Below are 21427 nucleotides of genomic sequence, written 5' to 3' on the forward strand. Positions count from 1 at the left end.
ACTTAGAATAGATTTACAAGGAGATCCTTCTGAATAGCATTGAGAACTTTGTCTAGATACTCATGTTGCAACAGAACAAAGGGTGGGGGGAAAATGTAATTGTAATGTATACATGTAAGGATAACTTGATCCCCTTGCTGTACAGTGGGAAAATAAAAAAAAAATAGCAAAGATGTCATGTGCACATCAAAAGAAATGTGGAGGTGCTAACATCGTATCCCATTTATCCTGTGGCTGTGAATATTTAGCATGGCTGTGATTTTTGTTGTGGAGTGGTTAATGTCCAGATCAGTCCCATGTAACGGAAAGCTGACCTCAAGTAGGAGGAGGATAAATGGGTTAAAAAAAAAAAAAAAAAAAGGGCTAGCAGAGGTTGCTGTGGTTTATAAAAAGGAAGTCGTCTGGGAGGAGATGGATGACTGAGGTTTAGACCAGGGGTAGCTGGTGCTGTGTTTCAGTGCAGACCCTGAGAGTCAGGGCTGGTGGGACATATCTTCCTCCTTCCTGGTAGAATGGGAACTATCATTAGCGGATAATAAATATGTGTAGTTTACGCTTTAGTTCTTTATGTTTATATGAGGAAAGATGAGATTACAGATTTGTTATAACTCCTCCCCCCCATATCTGGGAGTGCATATAAAATGAAATAATGCCCTATTATTCATATTAACGGGACGGAGGAGGCAGGAAGAGGGTGTGTGTGGATGATAGAGAACAATGACTACGATGATGGCTGACAGATTCCCACAGAATCTTCTCCTCTGTCTTCTGCCTGACCTTGTTGGCTGGACCACACTGGACACAGCTGAATCCTTAGCGTGAGGAAGGGAGATGGAGCAGAAGAGACAACTCACATACTGTTGAGCATTGATGATCTTAAATTAAAAAACATTACCCCAACATCCCCTCCCTATAATGATTTTCCTCTCAACTTCCCACACTTGGAGAAATGGACTTAGAAGTCTCCAATGCCTTACTTGATCCTCACCCTAATGATTAGAGGCAGATGTTTAGACATACTAGGCTAATGTGCTTTGACTTGGCCACAGCCGAGTCCATAAATCCATATGACAGATACTGGGTGGCTGCCATTTTTGTTAGGGACATAAATTATGTTGGACCTGGAGCCTGATGTAAGATTGTGCTTTATGTTGCTGTGTCAACGCATCATCACCGAAGTCTTTGTTTGATGTGGGTCCTGATTGTCTAATTTCCAGAGAATGAAATACAACAAAATGTGCCAATTTCAGATTCAGATGTCAGCCAGCCCTGATGATAAAGTTTCCTAAATTCGTGCTTTAAGGCAACCGAAGTCTCACAGGTGGTTCTCAATATATAAAGAAGAAAATCCTTCAGTGCTTTTAAAGCCTTGTGCACATATTACACTCAAAAGAGTCAAAGAGAAAGTGGTATTGGTGAGTAGAAAGTAAGCATAATAGAATGATTAGGAGCATGGGATTTGAAATCAAACCTGGTTTAAATCTTGGTCCTGCCCCCTGCTAGCTGTTCAATCTCAATCTCATTTCTCCCAGGTATACAGTGGAGATAGCGCAATATCTGTTTCACAGAGATCTTGCGGCGATTAATTGAGATGGTGTGTAAAAAGGCTTTAGCCTAACATGTGGCGAGTGCTCAGCAAATACTAGCTGCAATGAATAATGAGGATAGAAATAAATAATAAAGTTAGCACTCTTAACATCTTTGGTTTATATACGTTACTGCCAGTGGGGAGGGATCCGTGTCTGTGGTTGTTCCTGATGTTGAAGAGCACATTTATTTTTGTCTTTTAGTGCCTTTGACAGCAACGCGGAAATGCCAATAGTATGTCCTCAAGGTTTAGTATCAGGAGGTGACCTGATAGTGATTTTTTTTTTTTTGTCTTTTTTTTTTTTTTTTTTTTGTTGTTGTTGTTGTTGTTGCTATTTCTTGGGCCGCTCCTGCGGCATATGGAGGTTCCCAGGCTAGGGGTTGAATCGGAGCTGTAGCCACCGGCCTACGCCAGAGCCACAGCAACGCAGGATCCGAGCCGCGTCTGCAACCTACACCACAGCTCACGGCAACGCCGGATCGTTAATCCACTGAGCAAAGGGCAGGGACCGAACCCGTAACCTCATGGTTCCTAGTCGGATTCGTTAACCACTGCGCCACGACGGGAACTCCTGATAGTGATTTTTTAAGAAGTGAAATGTTCTTTATGCTTCACATCCCCTCTCTTGTCCCCCGCCCCTCCTTGAAGAGGACTTTGGTGGCAATGATACATATATGATTTTTTTGTTGTTGTTGTTGGCATAAATGACCTCAGTTCTTTGAGTGCATGAAATAGCATGTTGCAGGAGAAAAAGAACAGGACTGAAAGTCAGAAGTCTGAAACCGCTCTTGCCCACACATCTGTCTTCAGCTTTGGAGGAAGATTTTGGAAACATCACCAGCTCTGTGCTGCTTCTGTGGCTCCGGTTAGTCATTGCTTTCTTTGTCTATGTCTGGTATTGCTATTTGTGTACATGCCCACTAGGATGCTTGGAACACCATATGGTCATTTTTTTAAAAAATAGTGGTTGCCTACCCATGAGACTGTGAGTTCTCTGAGGGTGTTTAATGTATCTTTATGTTCCCAGTGCCCAGCAGAGAGCCTGGCGCTGAATGCTGGCTTAGCAAACATTTGTTGAATGATTGCATGGCCAGAATCGAGGCATGACTTCAGGCTTCCTTGCTGGGTGGTCTCGAGCAACTTACTTTTTTAAACCCACAATTTCCTCGTCTCTCAAATGAGCGTCACACCTGATTTGTCTTCTACCAGTCATTGACGTGAGCTCAGGTGAATGCATGTGAATATTTTAGTATGTTGGAAAATGTTGGGCAATAGGAGATAAAAGATAGTCATATGATTGAAACCCAAGCTATAATCTTTATTGTGGTATAGTTTAGACTAGTGAGAATTTAGTCTCCAGAACATTTGCTAAATAATTGCTGCAACACATGTAATATTGGGCAGCTGATGATAATATTTATTGAGGTCCTATTCTTAGCATTTAGCAAATATCTCCTTGAATCCTGGAATGTCCCTATCAAATCTGGACATCGTTATCCTCCATTTATAGATGAAGCAGAACCACACTGACTAGCATAGAAAGAGGTCCCAAACATTTTGGACATGGATAAAAAGCAGCTTGGAGAACCGTTGTGCAAAGTATCATATACATTTATCAAGCAGAGAAGGAACGCGCCTCGTAGGTCACCCACCAAAAATCACCTGTGCTTGTCTCTGGGGACTGAAAGTATGGGGAAGCCTTTGCTCTCTGTAGGGTACTTTTCTGTTTGGTTTGAAAAAAAATTTTATAGTGAGATGCACTCTTTTATACTTAATAAAATAAAGCCATAAATGATAGTTCTCAGCAGAAGAACCTTTAGTCTTTCTTATTCAAAGCAAAGGGTACCCGAGATTTCTTCTTTGCTCCTCTCCCTGCCCATCACTTCCCTTGCCTCTTGGATCGCAGCAATTTCACTTGCATTTGATTCTCACTTATCTTATTTCTGAGTGTGAGTGAAGTGTTCTCTGGTAAATACTCTGGTATGTATGAAACCTCAGTGACGGTGAAAGAGAATACAACTTTCTAGGCAGCAAATGCCTCTTTTCCATTAGGGAGCAAAGTCTCTACCTTCCAAACATTTAGTAGACGGAGCGACTCTGTCCTGGATTACAGGCAAGTTGGAAAACTTAATTAGACTCGCCTTCTCCACTCACCAGGTATGAGAAGACCCTCAAGCTGGGTGAGCTGCTGGTTCAGCAGCCGTGGGGAGTCTTCTGGTCGCCCACATACCTAGACTATAAAACAGTGAGGGCTGCTTGGGGTGTCCATCACTAAGTGTTTATGTGCCAGGGCAATGGCCAGGCTTCCCAGAGCCACAATGGGGCAGCGAGCCTGCAGCCCTGTCATCTGGTTGGCAAGCCTCCTAGGCTTGTTGCACCTTGTTGCCTGTGGGATTCCAACTCTCATTGTTGCCTCAGAAACTTTTGTTACCGCAGAACTTTCTCACACTCACTGGCCCAGATGTTTGCTGAATTCCAGGGCTAGTGTGTGTGGTCAGGCAGCCAAATTCCAATTTTAGAATGTTGATTGGGACCATGAAACTCTGTTAACTCAGGCTTTTAGAGGGCTGACAGGGTGAGAGAGAGAGAGAGAGAGAGAGAGAGAGAGAGAGAGAGAGAGTGAGTGTGTGTGTGTGTGTGTGTGTGTGTGCAGTGTGTATTGGGGAACGGACAGTAATGAACAGCAGTGAACAGAGAGCAAACATGTATTTTGATTTCCAGAGGTTTTGAATATTAGCAGTGAGGAACCAAGGTACCTGAAAGGTCGAATGGCCCTGGAGTTTTAAGCCACCCACATTTCACAACGGATTGCGCTAACATTTTTTTTCCAGAAAGACAGTGCTTATTTCATGTCTGAATTTCTGGTTACTTCACAGCTTTCCTTGGTAAATGCACCTTAGAATTTGACATCATTTCTAAGTCCTAAAGTTCTCTCTGATGCCTAAGATAAGCCCTTTTCCTTCTAATATTTATGGAGGTGCAGAAAGTAACACAATGGCTTTTCTAGCAAAGGAAACCTTGGTTACTTCATTTTGCTCCTGCGACCCCCCACCCCTCCCTTTTCCCTCTTCTCCCAGTAATAATGTTTCAAATTAGCCAACCAGGAAGAATGTGCGCCCTGACCTGACCAATGGGAAGGGGACTGGTACATCACCTGCATTAGGGGTAAATAGGGGAGGGTCCTTTGTGCGGCGCGTGCACTTTTTGGAGTACCTGCGCCCTTCTGCAGAAGTAAAGAGCCTTGTCGAGATCTCCCTGTGTTCATGTGTCTCATTTTTCGACACTGACGATCCGAGCCATGTCCCCAACAGAGGTACCTGCATTCCCTTCGTCCTTCTCTCCCTCCTTCCCTCCCGCCTTCCTTCATCTCTCTCATACATGTGTGCCAATCGCTGGCATTGGAGCTAGACCAGTCATGACTGGCATTGGAGCTTTGAATCAGTCACGTTCCCTTGCTTTCAGAAACAGACATTCTCCTGGGGGGACAGATAATAAATACATTAAACAAGAATTTCCGATAGTATTAATCACTGGGAATAAGACCAAAGATCATGTGATGGAGAGGGGGCCTGAGAAGAGGAGGGCAGAGGGAACTGGCTTTCAACGGGGTGGCGGGGGGTGTGGGGGGTTGCTGAGAGAGCTTCTCTGTGGAGCTGACCTTTCTGCTGAGAAATTACAAGAGGGACCACTGGCTCGACCTGGGAACTTCATTTTCCCCAGTGTAAATGGTGGCAGATGCAGCAGGCTGATGACACTCATCTCATAGGTTGGTTGGGATCGACTGAAGGAACATGCAAGAATGCCTGGCATAGCGTTTTGCATTATAAATGCCTTAAATCATCATCGTAGGGCTTTCAAAAAACCGCCCCCCCCCACTGCAGTTCTGTTAGGCAAAGTGAGCATCATTGTCATCTGTATACAAATCTGCTGGCAGTAGAGGCCAGAAGGAAAGGTCTACTAGAGCCCTGCTTTGGATTTACAGATTAGGATGGAATAAAATGATGCCAGAATCTAGCCTGGCCTCTTGAGATCACTGGAGGGGTTCATTTCCTTCCATTATTTGCCAGGATTATTTCAAGAGTTGGCTACAACTCAGTTATGTGATGGATGAGTGGGAGGATGTTGGACTTCACCATATGGACCACACCTTAGATTTGCTTCACTCCAGCCCTCCTCCCTGAGGAGGTGAGTTGCAGGAGGCCCTGAAGGCAGGGCCAGCCATCTCGCCTCGGGAGGCTCCTGAGATATGCTCAACTCTTGGCAGGTCCTCCACTGAAATCCCCAAGTGCTGCAGTGTGGAGCATGGAAGAGATGGCTTTGGCTTGGGAAGATCTGATGGCAGGTGTTACCTCCAGGCTGCCAAGTGCTAGGTGACAGAGATTCCTCATTGCAAGAATGGCGTAGACAGCACATTTTACTGTATGTGAGCCAATTTGAATTTATTCTTACTAGATGTGATTATTGTAGGCTTTGTTTCGCCGGCAGCATTCAAGGTTTCCTGAAGTAAGATACCAGAAACTGATGCTCATATCGGTGTAGCATTGACACCTTGACCTGGCTCTTTGGGCCTTACGACAACCCTGGTCGTTGATGGCATCAGCCCAATGGTGTGGCCTTGTGTCAATAGGGGCTATGGATGCTGTGATGCTGGGCTTCCTGGGGTTGCAACTGGATTTGCTCTCTAGCTGTGAGGTGCTGCTTGGCTTGTTGAACTACTCTGTGACTTGGTTCCTCGTTGTAAAGTGAGGCTCACAGTACTCGTCTCAAGGAGTGACGTGAAGATTGAGTTCATGTACATCAGCCCTTTAGAGCAGTGCCTGGGCCTGAACCAAGACCTTCTATGAGGGGAGATGGAGATTTCAGAAGTCGCATTACTGGCTGTGTAGATGCATTTGCAGAGCTGGGACCCTCCATGAATCTCTTGATTCTTGGTAATCTTTTTACTTTTTCTTGTGCTAAACAGTTGCTGGTTATGGTTTTAAAACATAAACTCAGAAAGCAGCATATGAGGACATTCAAGATGATAGTAATAAAATAGCACATTAGGAGTTGTGCTGTCAACTCTGTTTTACATAAAGGGAAAATTGAGGTTCGGAGTAGTTATTTTGAAATGACTCCTGATGTTCTTTGTTGCCTTTTTTTTTTTTTTTTTTTTTTTTTTTTAGTATGCCACTGGTCTTTTCCTGTCTGCCTCGTAATTTTACAATGAGTGTGAAAAGCATAACACTGAAAGTGATATTTCTAATAGGACAATCAAATGAACTTCCCTTGAGGCAAATTTATAAAAGAAGATGATTTAAAAAGTGAACTAGAAATGTGTACGTCACGGGAGTTCCTGTCGTAGCTCAACAGAAAGGAATCTGACTAATAACCATGAGGACACAGGTTTGATCCCTGGCCTCGCTCAGTGGGTTAAAGATCTGGCGTTGCCCTGAGCTGTGGTGTAGGTCACAGACATGGCTCAGATCCCATGTTGCTATGGCTGTGGTGTAGGCCAGTGGCTACAGCTCTGATTCCACCCCTAGCCTGGGAACCTCCATATGCCAGCCCTAGGGGAAAAAAAAAGAAATGTGTACATCACAATTTAGAAAGGCATTTTCCTTTCTAAAAGGAGGTTATAGACTTTTATCACGGATGCTGTCATTCTGGAAATATATCTGAATCTCTCCTTGGAAATTGCCTGAAAAAAAATCAACATTAGGCTTTTTTATTTTTAAAATTTTTTATTTTTTAGTAAAGTGTAGTTGACGTACAATGTTGTGCCAATTTCTGCTGTACAGCAAAGTGACTCAGATGTATACATATATGTGTGTATATATATGTGTGTGTGTATATGTGCGTATATATATATACTCTTTTCACATTGTTATTGTAACATTCATTTTTAAAAAAATTAAAAAATTGTAGACACATTGACTTTCAAATAATGGAGAAAAGTCACTCAGGTTTTTTTTTTTTTAAGAAAAGAAAGTGACTTCAAAAGTAAAACAAGAAAGGGGTAGATGAGTCCTCAATTGGGGGTTAAAAAGCCAACAGCTGATACAATTGTGATTTTCATATGAGGTGCCAGCCGTTGGATAGAGAATTTCGGGTGATGTTCTCTGTCATCCACGCTGCCTCAGTGCAAGAAAGGAATGCCCTCCCACGAGAGGGCTCTGAAGGCTGTGGGCATCCGCGGAGTGCCCGGTATTAACATCATCAGAACCCTCCGTGTGACAGGAGGAAGGAAAAGAATCAACAAATTTACAAACTGGCTTGAAGGCATCACTTTTCTTTCCAAGGGTCTTTACTGCAGGGAAGGCCTTTTGGCGTCGACTGCAGCATCTACAGATGGAAACGTGAATCTCATGGAGCCTGAGAGAGGGTTCTGGGTGGGACGCACACCAGCATGCTTCAGAGGCTGTTCAAATAAATTTTGCAAATGAGTTAAAAAATGATTAGTGGTAGCTACAAGTCTGTTGTCAGGGAGGTAAGAATAAATCCTGCGGAGCTCTGAGGAGAGCACTACGGTATTGCTTTGGGAGTAGAGGTCGGGGGGAGAGGTGAGAAATTATGGTGATGGATCGCTGGGAGAGGCAGAGGAAGGGGTAAATCCTGGCTTCTAGAAAATTGCCTGAAGGAAGCAGGAAGTAGGGTTGGCCAAGGGAGGGATGTCTTGAGGGTGCCCCCAACTAAATTGTTGTGATCCCCACCATAGACCCACATGGAGACGGATGGTGTCTGCTTGGAGTTAGAGATTGGAGAATATTTCACTCAGGCACATCCCTGCTTCAGGAAAACCCATACCGAACCCTGCATTTTCATCAGCCCTTTAGGACTGAAAGCGAACCCTTCACTGGCCTGAGCCTGGACCCTGGAGGTAGCACATGTCTTGGAAAGGGACACTTGTGCTTTCTCCTAAAACTTTTCTCTTGCACGTATAAAAGTCAGACGTCTGTTTTACAGCTGATAGAACCTAGGATTTCCAGTTGTAGCCAGGACACTGGTTGTTAACCTTCCCAACTTACTTCACTTCTCTTTTCGATGGAGTCTGAGGTAGTTGTTTTTGCAAACATCAGCTATGTGAACGCCTCATCTTATTCAGGAAATTTAAGCATCAGGAGATGATTTTAACTTGGTTTGAGATGAGCGTACATTTCTGTTTCCAGGTTGACATCATCATGAAGGATACAAGCCAGGAAAATGTGACACAAACATCTAAATTAAAAAAGACTTTTCCAGGTACCTGTTCTATTTGAGAAGAGAATTCTTCCATCCAGGAAAAGAAACATGAGCGTTATTTTTTCTTGTTTAGACGGAAGCTTGAGCTGGGAAAGGGAAAGGAGAGCCTGCTTCTCTGTGACCTTGAATAAGTATCCAACCCTTCTGAGCTTTAGTTTCCTCGTGTCAAAAATAAGATGCATGAGAGCGTCTGTATTAGTGGATTTTTGTGAGAATTAAATAAAACATCTATAGCGCCTGGCATGTAAATACGCAGTGAATGTAAAAAAACAGTGTGAAGCTATGAAGTGCTGCACTCAGTCGGTGAGGCAAGAGGCAGTCACTCTTTTTATGCTGGAAGGGGGAAGACTCGTCAAGTTCATGTCCTGTCCTGATGGCCACATGTTTATGTCGTGGTGGGGCTAGCCTTCAAACCGAATTTCTCCTGACTGCAGAAGTCCATATTCTTCTTAGATTCAAGTCCATATTTTTTTTTCTGATTAATCTTTGCTGTATAAATGAGTGAATAGTCGATTCATTAACTCCATTAGCTTTTTTTTTTTTTGCTTTTTAGGGCCACACCTGTGGCATACAGTAGGTCCCAGGCTAGGGGTCTAATTGGAGCTGCAGCTGCCTACACCACACCCCCAGCAATGCCTGATCTGAGCTGTGTCTGTAACATACACCACAGCTCACGGCAATACCGGGTTACCACTGAGTGAGGTCAGGGATTGAACCCACGTCCTGATGGCTGCTAGTTAGCTTCATTTCCACTGAGCCACAATGGGAACTCCTCCATTAGCTCTTCTTGAATGTCATGCTCTGGGTCCCCTGTGTTTTAGCTGAATAAGCTTACACAGGTCATTTTACCTTTCTGGACCTCGGTTTCCTCATCTGCAAAATGGGAGTAAGACTGGTATCTGTACATGGGATTATATAAGCCTTCAATGAGTGTGAACACATCGAGGGCTTACCACAATGCCTGACACACAGAATATGCTCACGAAATGCTGGCTATTATCAATTTAATTCTTAGCACTGTCAACATTATTGATCTAGTGTTGGTTTGTGGACTCTGTTTTTGGTGTTGGCTTCCAGCAGTCTATTTGATTTCTGCATCGGTGGAGAGGGTGGATCTAGCGTTACCCCTTCAGGGATGTGCCTTTTCCTGATATCAGCCAGCAGAATTGCAGAGTGAGTGTTAAGAGCAGGCCAGTATATTCACTTGTGTAACATAGTGTATATAGACTGTATTTACTTTTTAGTATCTGGAAAATTCTGTAATATGAAAGGTGTCTGGCCCCAAGCCTTTCAAATAAGGCTCTCTGTGGGCCTGTGCATGATAAGATTACCTTAAACAGTCAATAAGAATCTTTGAACCAGGACTCAGGATATTTTTTTTTTGACACAATTATTAAATTAAGTACAAATAAAAACAATGGTTGAGCAATGAATAATCAAGTTTACTGGAACACTTTGTCTCATTTCTACTTAAGTTCTTTTATTCATTCAAGCAACCAACATTTTAATTTTTTTTTTTTTGGTCTTTTTTTTTTAGGGCCGCACCTGTGGCATATGGAGGTTCCCAGGCTAGGGGTCTAATCGGAGCTATAGCCGCAGGTCTACACCACAGCCACAGCAATGCCAGATCTGAGCCTTGTCTGCCACCTACACCACAGATCACAGCAATGCTGGATCCCTAACCCACTGAGTGAGGCCAGGGATCGAACCCGCAACCTCATGGTTCCTAGTCAGATTTGTTTCTGCTGCACCATGATGATGGGAACTCCTGTTTTTCTTTTTTAATTGAAGTATAGTTGATTTACAGTGTTTCAAGAGTACAGAAAATGATTCTGTCATATATCTATCCTTTTCCAGATTCTTTTCCGTTATAGGTTATTATAGCTATTGAATATAGATAGTTTCCTGTGTTATATACAGTAGGTCCTTGCTAGTTATCTATTTTATATATAGTAATATGTATCCTTGAGTCACAAATTCCCAGTTTACCCCTCCTCCCTTTCCCCTTGGTAGCCATAGGTTTGTTTTCTGTCTTGGGAGTCTATTTCTGCTTTGTAAATAAGTTCATTTGTATCATTTTCTTAAGATTCCATGTGTTAGTGCGAGCATATGATACTTGCCTTTCTCTGACTTACCTCACATAGTATGACAATCTCTGGGTCCATCCATGTTGCTGCAAATGACTTATTTCATTCTTTATGGCTGAGTCGATTCCATTGTATCTCTGCACCATATGTTCTTCTTCCATTCATCTGCTGATGGACGTAGTCACCCAACATTTTGAAAAGGCTCCACTATGTGCTTGACATTATGTTAGACAAAAAGGTCCGAGGTTCCTACCTTTTCAAAGCTTACAGGTTTGTGAGTGTGTATAAGTTTTATAAACAGATACATTTAAAGATATTAGTGGTTGCTGTGATCATCCCAGACTGAGAGAAGTCTTGGTTGAAGACTGAGAATTGAGGCATTAAGTTTTTGTTTTTTGTCTTTTTGCCTTTTCTAGGGCCACTCCCAAGGCATATGGAGGTTCCCAGGCTAGGGGTTGAATCGGAGCTGTAGCCACCGGCCTACACCAGAGCCACAGCCACTCCGGATCCGAGCCGCGTCTGCAACCTACACCACAGCTCACGGCAACGCCAGATCTTTAACCCACTGAGCAAGGCCAGGGATCGAACCCGCAACCTCATGGTTCCTAGTCGGATTCGTTAACCACTGAGCCACGATGGGAACTCTGAGACATTAAGTTTTAAGCTAAAGTGAAAGGCCTACCCTTCTTTCCTTCCTCCCTACCTCCCTTCCTCCTTCCCTTCCTTCCTTCCTTCCTTCCTTCCCTTCCCCTCGCCTCCCTTCCCTTCTCTTTCCTTCCACTCTTTATCAACATGGAACTCTGTTAATAAGTTCTGTAACTATAGTGTGACTCTTATTCCTGATCTTGTTTTACATACAAGGCAAAAATAAAATTGAGCCCTTTTAGAAATAAACACAGCAATACCTAGCCCAGTTTCAGGCACACAGTGAATGCTTTCCAAATGTTGGTTGAATGGAAGAACCTAGGCAAAAATTAAAAACTGTGTCATAAATTCTTGTTGGCAGCCTAAAGTAGTCTTGCCATGTACAGATCCACGGGTGTTCTGTAAACTCTTGGGGCCAAATACACTCATATTTCATCATTTTTCAGATTTTAAGGAGTTAGTACAGTGCAAATAACACAAGTTATGTACCATCTTCCATAGCAACACCCTGTATTCCAAGGCATTCATGTTGTATGAATGTCCACATTGGGTAATTCAAGATAATTCATAGTGTCAAGTAAATTCAGGTCAGGTTTTATCACTAGTTGAGTTTTTACGAAATCCAAATAATTTTGATTTTTAGAGCTTTTGGAATTGTGAATACGGCATTAGGGACCCTAGCAGCTCTTTGAAGTGACTTCTTTTTCTTTTTTCATTTTTTTTAAGTTTTATTGAAATGTAGTTGATTTACAGTGTTGTGATTATTTCTGCTGTACAACAAAGCGATTCAGTTATACATGAACATACATCCATTCTTTTTAGATTCTTTTCCTGTATAGATTATCACAGAATGTTGGGTAGAGTTCCCTGCGCTATATGGCAGGTCAGTGTGGTCCAGTCCTTCCATGTACCTCAGTGATTTGCAACTACTTCTTGATTATGTTGCTGCTGGATGTTGTCCAGTCAGCCTTTAAGAAACTGAATTCCTCTGGGTCAGACAGAGTGGCCATCAATGTCCTTTATTTTCTGTTTCCTGCAGGAAATCTGTATTTCTTTTACGTTCCACTGTCAAAGAGAAAATCAGAGGAAAATTCATCTTTGGTCTTCCCTCTGGGTGTCTGTGTTGAATCCTGATTAATTCTGTTTCTCTGTTATGAAAATATTACTCTTGGCCACCAAATGTCTCAGTCCCTCTCCTGGTTCCCACTTGAGGAATATGGTGACCTGCTTTTAACAGCCTGGTACAAATGGGTTCTTAAATGGAGAAGAGCCTATCTATTTTTCTTCTGAACATTTAAAAAGATTTTGAACATGAAACATTGTAAAGAGTGATTTGCTTGTTTTGTTATTTATTTATTTTTTTGCCTTTTTAGGGCCGAACCCGGGGCATATGGAGGTGCCTAGCCTAGGGGTCAAGTCGGAGCTATAGCCTCTGGCTTATTCCACAGTCACTGCAACGCCAGATCCAAGCCGCATCTTTGATCTACACCACAGCTCATGGCAACACCAGATCCTTAACCCACTGAGCGAGGCCAGGGATTGAACCTGTATCCTCATGGATGCTAGTCAGGTTCGTTTCCACTGCGCCATGATGGGAACTCCCAGTTTACTTGTTTTAATACAGAGAGATAATGCCTTCTAATGGCTTCATGTCTGTAAAGGGTTGTGATGCCATGAATGGTCCCAGCCTTATGTTTTGCCCTGTTTCTCTTCCCATTGGCACAGTTTCTACCCTCATTTTCATTACTCTCTGGGGATCTCTTTCCTACCACCCTATCTCTATTTCTGTTACCTGCTACCTCTGTTACCTGCTGTTTTTAAACCAATTATATTGACTTCGAGTTCTTCATCCTGAAGACTGGTTGTCCATGGGACACTGGCTTGGACCACCAATTGCCAAACTCAAAAAACAGTTACCTACCAAGCACACTGCCTTTTTTTACCCATTCGTCATGTCACAGGCTTTTCTGGGATTCTGCCACATATGCAGACACTTAAATGTCTAGTTTCATGGCTGTTTCAGAGAATGGGGGTTTGTAGACAGCTGAGAGCTGGATGTCTGAGGTGCTGCTGTTTTTAGGAACATTTATGTCCATGTGAATAGTTTCGATCTGAAACCGCGCCTAACTATGAAATCTGAGAGAGTGAAAAGATTCCTATAAAATTCCAGGTGAGTCTGAGGTCTTTTTATGGTATGCATATAAAAAGGGTTTTTCTACATTCTTCTGTGTAATAGCGAAAGATGTATTTCATATTGATGTTTCACAGGAGATGTTAGTGAAATTTATGAATCATAACCATATCCTGGTCATTTTACTTTAGAAATATTACCTGCTTAGAGTAATTCTGGTAACTCAGTCTTTTGAAGGTTCCCTACATATGACTGCCTTCTACAGTGGAGGAGAGGTTTGGAAAGGGTTGTTTTCTTGGTGCAAAGGATCTAATATGTACTGCAGTTGGCGCCACACAGAATTGTCATTTCCTGGCAGGGGCTGTCCCCTTTAGACTTGGAGTTGGCACAGAAACATCATTGCTTAAGAGAGCCAGCCCATTCCTGAGTGCAGTTTGACAGGTCTTTGTAAACAAACTCCTTCAGCCTTGTTGAAATAAGGGACCATCTCAGCCCTCCCAGGTACAGTTCACAGTTATTGAGCAATTGTTGGCTTCCCTTTCATCTAAAATCATCATTGCAGGTAGGATGCTGGGTTACAAATTGCATCCACCTATACTCTTGGTACACAAAAGCACACCTGCCTGATGTTTTCTATGACATTCCAATGAGCTCGCACCTCTCATGAAGATGTGGCGAGTCAGGCTCCGCCCCCAATGCCTCGCCCAGTTCCCGGGCACAGAAAGCGGAGTGCCGTTCACACTGGGGGAATCAATGGATGAATGAGTTTTGATACCTCGAGCTTCCGATTGAGCATCAAAGAAAGGGGCCAGACCTCATTTATTTTACATCTGAGCCTTTCTTGGACAGTTTGGGGAGAGAGAGGTTTTGACACTGATGGCTTGAGATCATTGGAATCTTTGGAGCCTTTCCATTGCCCCTCCTGCTCTTTTCCTCTTTCTACCATGAACTGTCTGGGGTCTTCCTGTCTGCGCTATTCATTTCTCCGGACTCACGGGAAGGCCCTGTCATGGGCATTTTAAGTACTGCATGGATTTTGTCCTCAAAGTAAAGCTTCCTTTGCCAGCTCACACATGATGGATTTTGTTTTCCTCCTGCCCGAGGGTCAAGAGAGTGAGCATTTTTGTATTTATCAGTCTGCCTGGCCATTTCCTCCCTCCTCCCCTGCTGCCCTCTCCCTGTCTTGTGCAAGAACTCAGTGGGTCCGGTGCAGTGACCTCCTCGGGGTCAGACCCAATTCTGGAAGCCTTTGTGTGCTCATTTCCTTAAATAAGTGGAAGGTAAAATGTTTGAAAGCAGGGCAGCTGTGGGCTGTTCCAAAACATTGATGCTGGTTGTTTGTTTTTCTGGATTTTAACAAAGGAGTTTTTTGCCAGAAGACCTTTGCACTCCTGCTCATACCACCACCACCCCCCAAGGTACAAAAATACATAGCAAAAATAAAACAGAAGCCAGACTTAGGGCTATCTTACCAAAACAGGACTCCTTCCTTCTTTAGACTGTACAAACAAATGAGTTCCCCAGTTAAGTTTCAATCAATCATTCCTGATGAATTCAGTGCAAGTTTGGCTTTATCTTTAACTCAGACCACATTGTCTAGTCCTTGGGGCTTAGCTCTGTTTTCTCACCTTGTTTACCCACCAAATGGTGAGTCCCTTTGGAAAAAAAGAATAGTTTACTGTTGGGTTCCACCCCACCCCCCACCTTCCCGTGTGTTCAGCAGTTAGAAAAAAAATCTCTCTGAAATGTGTGCAGGGGGATAATAAGCCGTTTTCCTTGGGTGGTCTTAACAGCTCCATGGCTAGATTGCTCTGAAATTGAGATTCTCAAAGGTGACCTCTTGATGGGGCAGGGGGACTGCTGACTTTCTAACCTTTGGGAGGGAAGGGGACACAGCAGTGGGGGAGACAGCGTGGAGGAGCGGTAAAGAACAGAATTCTGAGGCCTTGAATCTTGGCTCTGCCTCTTCCCAAAAGAGGACCTTGGGCAAGTCCCTTAGCCTCCATGCCCTAGCAGGGTAATGGGAGCGCAGGTAATAGTCCTCAGGCCATATTATAGTGATTGAAGGACTTAGCATGTCTTAGGCACTTAGAACAGAGCCTGACACTTAGTAACTGTGTTTCTTAGAGAAAGTAAAAAGAACTGGAGGTGGGATAATGCCAGGACAAATTGGCGTCAAGAACTCCAGGGGAGGGGATTGATTTCAAATAAGAGATAATTGGCGGGAATAAAAGTGGCAGAGACAGCCAGTAATTGAGGAGCCAAAGGTAGACAATAGGGAGTTCCCTTTGTGGCTCAGTGGCTAACGAACCCGACTGGGATCCATGAGGTGGTGGGTTCCATCCCTGGCCTTGCTCAGTGGGTTAAGGATCTGGCATTGCCACGAGCTATGGTGTAGACTGCAGATGCAGCTCCAATTCGACCCCTAGCCTGGGAACTTCCACATGCTGCAGGTGCAGCCCTAAAATGCCAAACAACAACAACAATAAAAATGAAAAATAAAAAAAAGGTAGACAATAAGGTGACTATCTGGAGACACTAAGCGGCTTCTAGCTATTCAGGTGTGCGACCTCAAGCAAGTCGCTTAACCTCCCCATGTGTAAAAGATGACAGTCTTTTAGGTTCATTGCAACTCCAGAAATCCAAGGACCTAGCGTCCATGGTTAGTGATGTCCTAGGAGCCGAAGCTGGAGCATGGTTTCACGTAGGGTCAAGGAAAGATGATAGAGTTTACACCCGGTGTCTGAGCCATTTTCAGAGTGTGACTGTGAAGAAAGCATCACTGTGGGAAAGGCTGAGACCTGGAGGCATGGGGTTGAATGGCGTCATGATGATAGCGGCTCACTGCTGCCCAAGACTTTCATAGGTTTCTTGTGTGTATTCTTCCCATCCCCTCTCAAGCATCTGGTGCCATTTCCTACTTTTTGACCTTTCCTTTTCTAAGTTGCACATGGAAGGGCCTTGTTTAAAATCGCTCTCCTCGGGAAGGAAGAGAGTGGTGAGCTTACAACACTAGCAGCAACATAAAAAGCAGGTGCCAGTCCTCCGGATGAGTTCCAGCAAAGGGAGAATGCTTAAGTGGATTGCTGAAATCGTTCTGCCTAACTTGGTGGCATATTTTTGATATTATAATATTATAGTCCATCTGCATACCATTTTCTTATGGGTATTTTTTTTTGAGGGGGGCAGCGGACAGCTTTATTGTTCTCATTTTCCCCGTGGGCTCTTTAAATATTTCTATTTTACAAAGCAGCATTTGTTTTTGGTTTGTTTTTGTTTGCTTCTAGTGCTCTGACCCTGGATTGCTTGAATGTAAATTGATTGTGTTTAGCCACTGAGTGAAGGGTTCTCATTTCTGAGGAACAAACCTGTTATTCTGGCTTAAGATATGCAAACAGACTGTTCTCTACAGATTTCAGTATCTTTGAGAGGTGATGCTGACTACTCTGGCCTTTGGCAGCAAGATTTAAACACATATTCACCTTGGTTATAATAATATTTGTATCAGGTTGCGGTAAGACAGTGTTCCCAGATTTGAACCCAGAAAGAATTATGAAAGGAAAGTGCCTTCAATAGGCATGGTCATTCCACCTGTAGTCATCATGTTTTCCTTTCTTGGTTTTATTTTTTAAAGAATTTTTTTTTTCTTTTTAGGGCCGCACCTGCGGCATATGGAAATTCCCAGGCTAGAGATTGAATTGGAGCTGCAGCTGCCGGCCTGCACCACAGGCACAGCAATGTGGGATCCAAGCCGCATCTGTGACCTACACCACAGCTCCCCACAGTGCCAGGTTCTTAACCCACTGAGCAAGGTCAGGGATCGAACCTGCATCCTCATGGATACTAGTTGGGTTTGTAACGCACTGAGCCACAACAGGAACTCTCCAGAATATATTTTTTTTTAATCTGTTAGACGGTGCTAGGTTATGCTGCAGTAACAAATAACACTCAAATCTCAGTTGCTTCAAACAACACAGTGGGTTTTTTGTTTGTTTGTTTGCTTTTTGTTTGTTTGTTTGTTTGACAGTGCCCCTGGCATGAGGAAGTTCCTGGGCCAGGGATGGAACCCACACCACAGCTATAACCAGAGCCACAGCAGTGACCATGCCAAATGCTTAATGTACTAGGCCACTAGGGAACTCTAACACAGTTCTCATTATTGTTTATGTTACATGTCCATTGAGGGTTGGCTTCTGGTGGCCGGTAGGCCTCACTCGTGGATGTAGGTTGATGGAGTTTTCACCACCTAGAATGATGCTAGTTACCATGGTGAAGGGAAGGAAATATGGTGACTCATGCCCCATATCTTGTGAGAATTGGCTTGAAAGTAATATTATTTCTACTCCCATTTTATTGGCCAGTAAACGGAAGGCAAGTCAAGGCAAGTCAAAGGGCCATGCCTAACTTCAAATGGGCAGAAAAAGCTTAATCTTGTTCTTGGAGGGAGGAGAATCAGAAATATTTGGTAAACAGCACCAAATGCCTACCACAGACTTTACATAAGCCAGATAACGTCATGGATGCTATAGACACAAAAATGAATAGCATGTGGCCTGGTCCTAGAGAAATTAAATTTTAGGGAAGCAGCTTTATATGGGAATTTCAAGAATATAACGATGAAGCAAAGCTGATTTAAAAACCACCTCTGGATTAAAAGAGATTGGCAATGTCTCCTTCAGCAACCCATTTCTCCAGTTTTTATCATTTTTTTTCTATACGCTACGAAGAGCTACGAAATAATCTTCAGAACTTAAACCTGGTTAAGAAAAATTAGCTTTCCTGAATTTCACATAATTTTAGGACCTCCTTTGAACTGTTATGAAACACACAGTTTTTGTGTTTTTGCCATGTTTTAGCAGTCTAAAAACTGAAAGTGCCTAAGGAGAATAACTTCTTTATTACATGCTGGCTGAAAACTCAGACAAAATTCCATTGAAAGCCAATTGGTTTTCTGTTTTTTTCCTATGTGTCCTTCAGTGCCGAAATTGGAAATAAACCAGCATTATGGCTTCATAACTGAAAAGTGTAGCAATTCTGCACAATATACAAGCAAATTTGCCATTTCACATATCAGACATCTGTCTGAAGTTGGTGTTGACCTTCTAAACTGCAGCTGAATGTCCAGATTGTTATTTTTCTATCCTCCTCGGAGGCATTTTCAGTGCTGGGTTCACAGCCCATGCTTCTTGTCTGCTTCCTCGCGGGTTATGGGTTGTTTCCTAGAGTCTAGACATGAAATGAAAAAAAGGATTGTGTAATCCATTTCCTGTTCGTCTCTGCAAAATTCAGAGGGAGGTCCCCAAACATTGAGATGCACCACCGCCTCCTCCTTGGTAGAAAGCACAGACACTTGGGCTTCCTGGACACAGGTGCAAATCTTGGCTGCCCTCTTGCTACCTGGACAACCTGGGGCAAGTTGCCTCATCCTCTTTAAGGCTCAGTTTCCTTCTCAGTAAATGAGGAACATGAGAACTGTTGCCAAAGGTTGCTTTGAGAGTTCAGTATATGTTGTATATGAAATGCCAGCAATGTCTGACATATCATAAGCACCCAATAAATATTCCCTATTGGCACAGAGCTTACTGGTTTTCAAAGGATTTCATCGGATTTTTATCTCGAGGGAATAAATCAAGGAGGTAAAAGGTATATAGCTGAATTGGATTTCCATTCACTTGCCAAAAAAAAAACAAAAAAACAAAAAAACAACACTTTGAATTTTCTTGCACTCACAGTCACTGCTGACTTAGTAAATCTCTGATTTAATTATGATGTGTGTCTGTTTTCTCCTCTGTTCACAGTTCTCCTCACTCATCATCTTGATAGATTCCATAGACACTGAGTCCCTCTAACTACCATCCCTAACTCATAAATCTTTTCTGATTCTCTTTTGAGTTTTTTTTCCTTTTCTTTCTTTTCTTTTTTCTTTTTTTCTTTTTTTTTTCTTTTTAGGGCCGCACCCGCAGCATGTGGAGGTTCCCAGGCTAGGGGTCCAATTGGAGCTACAGATGCTGGCCTACGCCACAGCCATAGCAACGCGGGATCTGAGCCGCATCTGAGACCTAAACCACAGCTCATGGCAATGCCAGATCCCCAACCCACTGAGCAAGGCCAGGGATCGAACCTGCACCCTCATGGTTCCCAGATGAATTCGTTTCCACTGCTCCATGATGGGAACTCCTCTTTTGAGTTTTGAGTGATTACTTGAGGAAGCAGTGATTAAGGGCTGAGGGTCTGGGGACCAGTACTATAGGTAAAGAAAACAAAAACTTTAATAATGGTAATAATAATGAGTAACACCGGTTGCATCTGTGCCCCACTAGTAACTGAAGTTCTCTTTTCGCATATGAAATCACAGTACTCCCTGGAGCCTGTAAGTTAGCTTCTGTTCGTGTGTTGCAGATGACGACATTCAGGCTAGGACAGTAAGTAAGTCACCCTGGGCGACGTACTTAGTAAATACTAACAAGCGCTATTCCTGGAATTTGAATCCAGACCTTTGCCTCCAAAATGGCTTGTTTTCCCCCACTGAGCTCTGTGGAACAGACGGGTTTGAGTTCAAAACAGAGAGGTTACGTTCCTGACGGTGGACGTCTGTGTGAATGTTGCTCGAGGAGGTTCATCGTGTCTACCCCCCAAAAATAACAGGGTGCATTATTGCTTTTCTGGGCCATCTAAACGTGTTTGTCTGGTGACTTTAACATATAAGTGTGGTGCTGCCCTTGCTGCTAGAGGGGGAGTTTTGAGGCCTGGAAGCCTGTCCTTGGGGTAACTCTCCATTTGTGACTTCAGGTTTTGAGCACACGTGGCCCCTCGTCTGCATCCAGAATGGAAGGGTTAGGAAAACGCAAAGAAGAAGGGGTGTGGACAGAAACTAGAAAAAGCAAACACGCTGAACCTTCCTGTCTCAATGACTCCCTCGTAGCTTTTCTCCCTGACAACTTTCTAAACAAATTGACCTAGGAAGTAAATCCAGGGGTCCTCTGTCCTGGTTTGGAAGAATAGCGTTTGGGCATGGCTTTGCAGTCAGGTTTCCATTGAAATACATTTCCTAAAAGTCAATGTGAAGGCCTAGGTGACGGCTGTCGGTCGGGACTTTTACTTTGAGTGAAGAGCCTCACTTGGCTGGACACTGTCCTTAAATGACAGTGATCGCTCATGGCTTAAAACCTAGTTACTAAAATTCAGGATGTTTGGGAGCTCTTAAAAGGATCAAGTTTCTACAATAATTTTTTTTTTTTTTTTTTTAAGTAAGCAAAGGAGGCAGGTGCATAATTTTCCGATCTAGTTTCACGGTCCTTTTGATTAACCTCCAGTAAGACTGCATAGGACAGCATCTCTCAAAGGGTTAATACCCTGGAATTTCTCACTGAACAATTGGCATTACGTCCTCTGCATTCTTGAGGAATTTTCTCACTGATGTCAAAAGATTTTGGTTTGTTATGCAAGACAGTGGTCCACTGACTTTGCATATCCCATTCTCTTGATCGGAAATCCCTGCATGCTAATTGGGGAAGAAAAAAAAGTAGTGTAAGTGGTTCTTTGGCTACAGATGAATTAAATGCGTGAGTGCACGTAGTTAAAAAAGTAAAGCACAACACAGCTTTTGCAAATGAGTGGGCATTCTGTTGAAATGGCTGCTTCCCACACGTGTGTCACTTTGTATGTGTCTTACCACTGTGTCACTGTGATTACATTTTATTTTATTTTGTTTTTCTATTTTCATTTTTTTTTTTGTCTTTTTGCCTTTTCTAAGCC

The 21427-nt window shown here is 43.2% G+C and overlaps 1 protein-coding gene across 33 annotated transcripts in view; it reads left to right on the forward strand.

Moving 5' to 3' along the window:
* Positions 1-21427, forward strand: part of LIMCH1 (LIM and calponin homology domains 1) — a 357562-nt gene that overhangs the window by 59932 nt on the left and 276203 nt on the right. The gene's annotated exons all lie outside the window — the stretch shown is intronic.

Source organism: Sus scrofa, chromosome 8, assembly GCF_054392235.1.
Source record: "Sus scrofa isolate SSC_HxYL_T2T_F1_AM1 chromosome 8, Sscrofa_HxYL_maternal_Yorkshire_Landrace_v2.0, whole genome shotgun sequence".
NCBI lineage: Eukaryota > Metazoa > Chordata > Mammalia > Artiodactyla > Suidae > Sus > Sus scrofa.